Below are 8,930 nucleotides of genomic sequence, written 5' to 3' on the forward strand. Positions count from 1 at the left end.
GTATTCTTTTTTTTTTTTTTTTTTTTTTTTTTTTTTTTTTTTTTTTTTTTTTTTTTTTTTTCAAGTCATAAAAATGATTCTGTTTTTCGAAGTCACAGAATGATATTTGTAATTTCTACTTATTAGAAGCAATCACATAATGATTTTGTTACACTTATTCTCAGATCTTTGGTGTTCATTTTTTTTTTTTTTTGGGTCTTTACAGCGGAAAGTACAGAACGAATTAACAAGCATGATTTATGATTTAATGTGAAAAAATTCCTCAAATTCAATCACCTTTACGAATAATTATAGAACACCTTGCTTTCAATTAGATTCACCATATTTTATGACCCACTGTAACATTTTTTTTTTCAAATGGATTTGCAGAGCCTTATTATAACATTAGTAAGTTATCTGGGAAACCTGAGGATTAGCGCCGTAATGGAGAAAGGATTCATGGATCCCCAAAGATTCAAGTCATGCGTGGAAAATGCCTTCGAGAAAATTCTCAAAGCTGCTGATGATGAAATTCCTATTTAAACAAAGATGTTTTTTTTTTAATCAATAAATTGAATTGTTCATTCATAATATTGATTTTCTATCGATAAATAAGTCAGTACAATTTATATATGATTGTTCGTATTTTCTTTCATTCTCCATGTAAAACTGTGTGTAGGTAGATGGGTTTTATACTTTTAGTTTTAATGCATCCTGCATTATTGGGCTTAATATTTATTATCATGATGCCAAGTCTATTTCTATTTTATTTATTATTTGGTGTAATACATACATACATATATATATATATTAAATTGACCTGGATCGAAAGGGACTATTTACACCCTCTAATGACATGATGCCACCTCATATTTTTACACATTAAAACAATAAACTTAACAAACACAATCACCCCTCACAAATATCAAACCAAGAGCAGTTTGTTAACATAGTAACGTTGTTTAAATATTGTGAAAATATATATGGGTTTAAAAGTATTGTAAATATACTTATTATTTAAACAACAAAACTAAACAAGCCCCAAATCTTCAGAAATCAAAACCCGAAATAACCGTCATAATCTGGAAGTACCACCAAGAAACTAGACAAAACCGGGTGGTTGTGCTCAATGCCTCACCTGAAAGCACAAACCCAAAGCCCCTCCCTCCGCCTCTGGTTGTCTGCCACTTTCTTCACCTTAGCAAATGGCAACCAAAACATTGTCTGATATATAATTCTTTATCAAACCCACTTTCCATTATCTCTGGATTCTTGTGGCTTTTTTATTTATTTTTTATAGCGTGTTTAAATGTTATTTAAAAAAATAAAAAAATAAAATCTCTAGGATGGGTTAGGTAGATTCGCATGGCTAGTGTGAAAGTGAAACAAAAGCCATTCTATTTCATTTTTTTTCCTGCTAATGCTGAAGCCATCCTTCTCATTGTTGATGTTGGCCATTTTTCTATGTCTCAGTTACTTGGAGTTCCTATTTACAAATCTCCAACAACTTCTTGGACTTGGAGTTCCTGTTTTTCTGCAAATTTTGGGTTTAATTTTTTTTTTTTAATTAAATTTGGTATTTTTGAGGGAGTGGTAGCGTGTGTTAACATTTATTGATTTGTGGGTTAAAAAATTTCAACTTCAACAGTCCACACTTCAATGAAAATCTAAACAAAGTCTCATCTCCGTTCATTGTTTGGTAGCCAATAGCCAAGAAAACCAAAAGGAAAATGCTCATCTTCTTCACAAAGAATCCCAAAATAAAACCCAATGGCCTTGATTCAACCACATCGGCCTAGGACCTAACCTCCACCACAAAATTGCCATGAACCACCACATCAAACTCCAAATACTCATGTCAGCCAAACCCAAACCCAAAATCTAGTCAACCCAATTGCCATTAACTCATTGAAAATTGCTGACCCACGACCACAAGAACTTCATCACCAAAATAGAAAGATGATCAAGGAAGAGATGAGAGAAATAAGATAAGAGAAAAAATATATATACTGAAAGAAAGAGAGAGATTCAAGCGTGAGATTAGATCCAAAGAAAAAGAAATAGAAATGAGAATGAAAGAAAGAGTCAGCTAAGAAAGAGAAGACATTGACCACGTGAGAGAGAAAGTCGTGTAAAATTTGGGAATAAGAGAAATTATTAGGAAAATGCTGAAGCGGAGGTTTCTTATTGAAAGGTCCTAAAATCCATGTTTTACACTTCGTCTGGACCAAATTTACCCCCACTGGTTGCTAACTTGTGCTATACATTGAAACCTATTTATTTGTAAGGTTGATTAAAATAATTTTATAAAATTTTAAATTGATTAAGAAACTATATTATTGCATGATATATTCTTATATGACTTCAATTTATGTTACAATTTGATAAAGAAGTCATTGCTTAAACATGCAATGACTCACAAAAAAATTTGCCAGTTTCAAATAATGCAAAAAAATAATTCAAAAATTTAGATATTAAAACTTCTAAAAGACCAAAAAATACTAAAGAATCAAATAATTTACTGCTTAGAAATTATTTAAAAAAAAAAATATATATATATATATATGACTAAAATATAGAGAAATATGAGAGAAAGATGGGTTACATTCAATATATATGACTATTCAAAAGAGAAATATAAGAAAAAGAAAAAAGTACATGAACCCATAAAGCAATAAGTTTTAAATTTTAATGGGTCTAAACTTTAAATGAAAACAAAATATATATGACTAAACAGTAAAGAAATATAAGAGAAATATAGGTTACATTCAATATATATGACTATTCAAAAGAGAAATATAAGAAAAAGAAAAAAATACATGAACCCATAAAGCAATAAGTTTTAAATTTTAACGAGTCTAAACTTTAAACGATGAAAAAAAAAATCATATACAGTCATAGACGTATGGTTTGGTGATTCAAGTACGAAAATCACTTTTTAAAAAATACATGAAAAACCATAATATATAGATATATATATATATATATATTAACAAAGTAGAGTAGAAGAAAATAACAGAAGAATAACTCATATCTCTACTCGGCTTAAAAAAAATATTGAGGTTTGCACTACTTTTATAGTGTTCACGATTAACCTCGCCAATTTGGAGATAAATTATCAACATTTAAATTTGAGTTTAAGTTGGACTTGTTAGAGAGATAGAGTTTCACTCCTAGTTAAGTTTGGACTTTGGCTGTTGATATAGTTTTCAAAAAGTAATTTTGTTTTAAAAAAATGATAATGATGTGGCAAGCTTTAGAAAGGTCAATAAAAATTCAAAAATTTTGGTTATATATATATATGGTATAATATAATATAACGTAGGGTTTCTTTCAAAACACTATTGACTCAGTCTGGAACTAAAACTCATATTATATATGGCCATTATTATACCTTGTTCTAGTAGAATAAGGATTCTTGTTTTTCTTGGTCAGATTAGGTAGAGACGCAGAGTACATGAACTCAAAGTTTAGTTCCTTTTCACATGTGTAAACCACTTGTTAGANTCAAAATGGTGAATGAACTCTGATCTTAGTGAGAGAAATAGAGAGGCGTTCTATCAGAAACAGAGAGGCGTTCTCTTCTTTCTCTGTGTCCCAGGATCGCCTCTCTCTTTCTCTGTTTCTTTCCCCGTTTCCTCGTCGCCTCTCTCTCTCTCTCTCTCTCTCTCTCTCTCTCTCTCTCTCTCTCATTGCCTATCTATCTTTATTTCTATTTCCATGTATCTAGAATTTTAACCGGTTATTTTTTGTTATTTATAATGAGAGGCTTTAAACGGTTTGCAGCGTTCCAAACAATGTAATGAATGGCTTTTTAAAGTTAGACGTGTCAGCATTTTAAGGGGCATTTTTTCCTAACGTGGCAGCACCTCCTTAAAGGCTTCTGTTATTATATATAGTACTAGTCGCTAACCCGTGCTATGCACAGGAAAGTTTAGCAATTTTATTTTAATATATTATTTGTATTTGTTTTCTTTATTAAGCGCTAAGAAATAAAATTTTAATTAATTTCATATTAATCATGATATAATATTATATATGTAATCTACAGAGTATATTTGAACAAATAAATGCATGTTTATAGTAATCTGAGGGCTATACTATAGGTTCATATAACAATTTCCATATTAAAATTGTAATAACATAGCATCAAAACCTCATATACAAATAAATACAAAAATAATTAGTTTATGCTTGTCTGCTTCCACTTCTCATGGTTGAAAATTTTCATTACTGTATTCAATTGTATTTTTGTATGATGTAATCTCATATTTAACCTCAAAGCAAAGTTAAATTGCGGTCCCAAAGAGCAACATAAAGTTGTTTTCAACCCCTAGCAGTGTTCTTTCTTTTCCATGGTATCCTAGATCTCCCAAAAATGCAGCTTATATGCCTTGAAAAAGAAAATAACTTATTAACTTCCTTGACAATAACAAAGACCACCACATAAAAATGTCCAATCAACAAAATAAAAATCATATTCTTTAATTAGTTTCAATAGTCCACAGTTGAATTTAGTAACTCAAATTAATGATAACACCAAAAACTTTAAATTACATGCTATTCATCATTCCCATCATGAAAATCAAAAGATATGAGCATGTGTTTTGTAAATCATCATCTAAAACATTGCCATGTCAAATAAGAAAATGAATATATCAAGTATTGAGCACACACTTAACACATAATGTTAATCACTAAGCTATCACTAAGCTATCATCCATGAAAATGTTTGATGGAGTGGTCTCACTTCCATCAAACCCCATCTGTTCTATAGATCATCATGCACAATTCAAATTCCCATTCTCACTTCTATAAACTTTAAAGTAGCACCACATCAACAGTAACGATATTAAACAGTTAAGTGATATTATTATGAATCTTTAGTACTCTTCTCAAATACTACCAAAATGCATGAGCATTCATTCATCAAATAAAAAAAATTTTAATATGCATATGAGTAATCAAGTTAGTATGTGGAAACTCAATATGAAAATTTTAATTTGGTACGTGCAAAAATGTAAATATGACATTTCAAGTTTAATTTGCATTTAGCAACATGTGATTTTAGAATCCTTAAAAGTGATGTGCACAACTTTTCTTTTTCCTTTTTTCTCTTTCCAACTAAATGTGCACTACCATTCTAGAATTTGTAAAGTATATTAGAAGATACTATAAAACTGGAGGAAAAAAAAAAAAAAGAAATTGGAAGAATTTGGAAACATACACCTAAAAAGAACCATTAATTCCATGAAGCACTCATTATATATTTATAAATTCATTATCAACTGTACATAAATTGTACATATCAAGAAGCCAACTCTACCTCAAAATGAGAAGTTTGTCTTTGTGAGTTTCTATGGGGTTTGTAGTCTTTTGGAGTGGTCTCGTTGTTGGGGTTTTACGAATTGTTCTTCTCTCTCTGAGTTTTTGTCCTCCCGTAGCTTAGTTTCCTGACTACCCTCTATTTGTTGTGCTGTTTGTTTCTTTTTTTCTTGTTGTTCATCATCATGAACTTCTTGTTTTTTCATTTTTCTCTCATTTATAATAGCTTTCCGATTACCTATAAAAAAAAAAAAGGGTTTAGATTGGAGATAATATTTTTTATTCTTAGATAACATATCTACTTGTTATAATTAGTACATAGCTAAAAAAAAATATAGTACTAATTTCACAAAATAATATAAATGATTCCATCAATAAATGTGATTATGCAGCTAGGTTTGTTAATTTTTAATTACCAAAATATCAGTCATTTTATCAGATACTAACTTAAGAACACCATTGTTTTTTGTCCATCCTTCAAAAGAATCAATAAAAATAAGTGCTTGTGTTGCTGGGTTTATTAATTGTCAAGCTCACATTAATCTTCATCCATGGCTTTTTTGGNAAAAGTAAATTCTCAATGCCATAATCTATTTATTCTAAAGACAACCTTACACAAATACATCTAAATGCTAACATTTCTATATAAACAAAATTATAACTTAAAGAAATCAATAAAGACATATAAAGAATATATAATACAACTTCGCTTGAGAATTATCAATTACCAAAATATTAGTCATTTTGATCACAAATTCACATAGAAATGATTATATAAATAAATTTACAGGCTTAAACTTATAGAATAATAACATATTCCCAATAATTTTATTTATAATAAGAATTTTTCAACCAACCCAAACATTATCCACTTAAAGCCCCTTTTTTTTTGTCTTCTGGTAGCAAATCTAAGTCATGGATGTTAATGGGGATAGAACAATATACTATGTACTTTAAAAAGGTGTAGACACAAATACTTACCCCAAGATAATAAACTTTTGATGGAATCATTAATTTGAGAACTACTTTTAAGAACCCCTTCAGCAGAAAGAAGAGTTCTGACATTTTGTCTTTGGAGGATAAATTGATCCAAAGCTATAATCTCTTTGAGTTTCTCTTCTTGTAAGCATTTCAGGGTGGATAATTCCTCTACCTGTTGTCATCCAATGCACAAAAAAAATATATGAAATAAAGAAGAATAAGTTTTATGCAATAAAGCTTTGACATAATTCTTCTAATTCCTATTGATCAACAGCAAGCCAGCAATTGATATGTCTTACCTGGACATCACCGGGTCCACTTGTACACTTATGACCTACACAATCTTGATGAGTAATGCCTCCCCAAAATCCAAAAAAACTCAATTTCAGTTTCTTTACAATTAAACCCGATAATAATCAAGTAATTGAATTGCTTTAAGACAAAGTATACCTGTAACATGTGCGTGACAGTCTCAAAACCTATAAAACAAAAATCACATCAAAATATACTGAATTAATATATACAATGAGTCACGATTAATGAATGTACATGACATCAAAAACAACAATGAATGCAGAACCTCTGTGTGGATGATTTGGAAATCCACTGGGAGGAGTCATTGCCATCCATACCAATCAAAGAAAATTCAAACTTTAAGAAAGATAAGATTGTAATTTTTCATACATGAAAAATCGTCCAACATCAAAAAAGGATCCAAATTCTTCAATTATGAAAATTTAATACCCAGAAGATAGAAAGTCAATAACAAAATAACCATGAATAAAAATTGACACCAACCAACTAATAAAACAGCTATATAAAGATTCTTGAATCCCAAACACACTAAATAAAACCCCAAAATTATTCATTATTTGATTCCTACAATTTCTTAGTAACCAAACAAAAATCATTATTATTATGAAAAAAATTTTAAAAACGAAAGCAATGACATGAAAAGAGAGAGATGGACATCAAGGAATTTAGGATTTTGAACATAATGTTGTAAGTTGTAACAGTGTACATAAAAGAGAAATCAAGAAAATGAAGATAACCTCATCCTGCCCAATTAGCTAACATTTCAGCAACCCTATTTAGCTTGGCTGGAATGAAATTGAATTTCCACTAATGCAATCCTGGCAACAGAGCATAAAATATTAAAATAGGAGCAACTAAAAGTCCATAGCTTTAAATTTTTGAGTTAGAAAGAGCATAAAATATTAAAATAGCAGCAACTAAAAGTCCATAGCTTAAAAATTTGGAGTTAGAAGATTGCATAGCAAAGATCACCTGCTGAACATCTGTTTTGAAAATAACAGAAAAATGCCAACATAAAGACCAAATTGGGACACAACTAATAGTTCTTATATTATTAGAAGAACCTGCAGTTATTTGCACAAAGCTACCCTTTATAAATATTCTGAAACCAACAACGTCAGTATTTTGCAGAAAATGAATAGCCCAATATACTTTAAACTATATAACAGTTGGTGAATTCCATCTACTCATACCCAACACGGTGAACATCCTAAAAAAAATCAAGTAGAAAGAAAAGACAACATAACAATCATCCACACCACAGCACTACACGAAGAAATCAGAGTCAAACATAGTAGTTGAAATCACAAAGGATAAGATTCACCCTAAATACTAAAAACAAACAGACCCATACATGACCCACAACACAAAAGAGATAGTAATAAAAAAAAATAATAAAAAAAAGGCAATCTAAAGAAACAATATTATTAATCTAATCCTCACATTGAATTATTATGCAGAACAATCAGAAGAATAAAAGTCAAGAGCAATTGGTATTTAAAGATACCTAAACTAAATAGGGATGAGGGTGGGAAGAGAGAGAGGTTGACGTTAGAAAGCCAAAGTCTAAAGATTTGAAGTTGTCTTTGGAAGAGAGAGAGCCTGGCATTAACAAGCTGAAGCGCTATTTTTCTGAAACCATGAGAGAAGGGAGAGAAAGGGTCTACGTTAAAAATTAAAGACCATTTTTTTTAAAATGGTAAAACTGGGAAGAGACAAAGGGTTTTGCATGAGAAAATAAATGTGGGGAAGGGGGAGGAATTTGAAACGTGGGAAGGGGAGAGGAAAAATAGTAAGTTTGAAAGTTTGAAACCATGAATATAAAGGGTTTAAGAAAGGGTTTAGGTTGAAAAGGCTTTGGGTTTGGGCTTTATTGTGGAATTAACTGCATAAGAAGTGGGCTTTTGTATGAATAAAGGGTTGATATTTATTTTATATTTATTAGGATTTTATAATCGATAAAAATTATTTTAAAATTTTTGGACAAATAAATAAAAAAAGATAGAAATGACATGACTGCTGACGTGACTCAACGTGAGCATAGTAATATTAAATTCTACGTTTTAACTTTTAGTAATCTATAGATAGATTTAGTGTGGGTTTGGATAAAAATAAATAAATAAAATGGGGCATTATTTTCTTTTAAAATAAAGCAGAAACATCAAAACTGTCCTATATACTAATGGGTTAGTACAATTTAGCCCACTAAAAAAAAATGTTAGAGAAAGCCCAAAGAAAGTGTGGAGATAAGGCACAAAATGGTGGGTCCTCTCTTCTACGGATCCGAATCTTTACTGTTTTAGTTGAAATTGAGAGTGTCTAGTTAAGGG

The sequence above is a fragment of the Quercus suber genome, unplaced genomic scaffold, assembly GCF_002906115.3.
Source record: "Quercus suber isolate HL8 unplaced genomic scaffold, Cork oak 2.0 scaffold_933, whole genome shotgun sequence".
NCBI classification, from domain to species: domain Eukaryota; kingdom Viridiplantae; phylum Streptophyta; class Magnoliopsida; order Fagales; family Fagaceae; genus Quercus; species Quercus suber.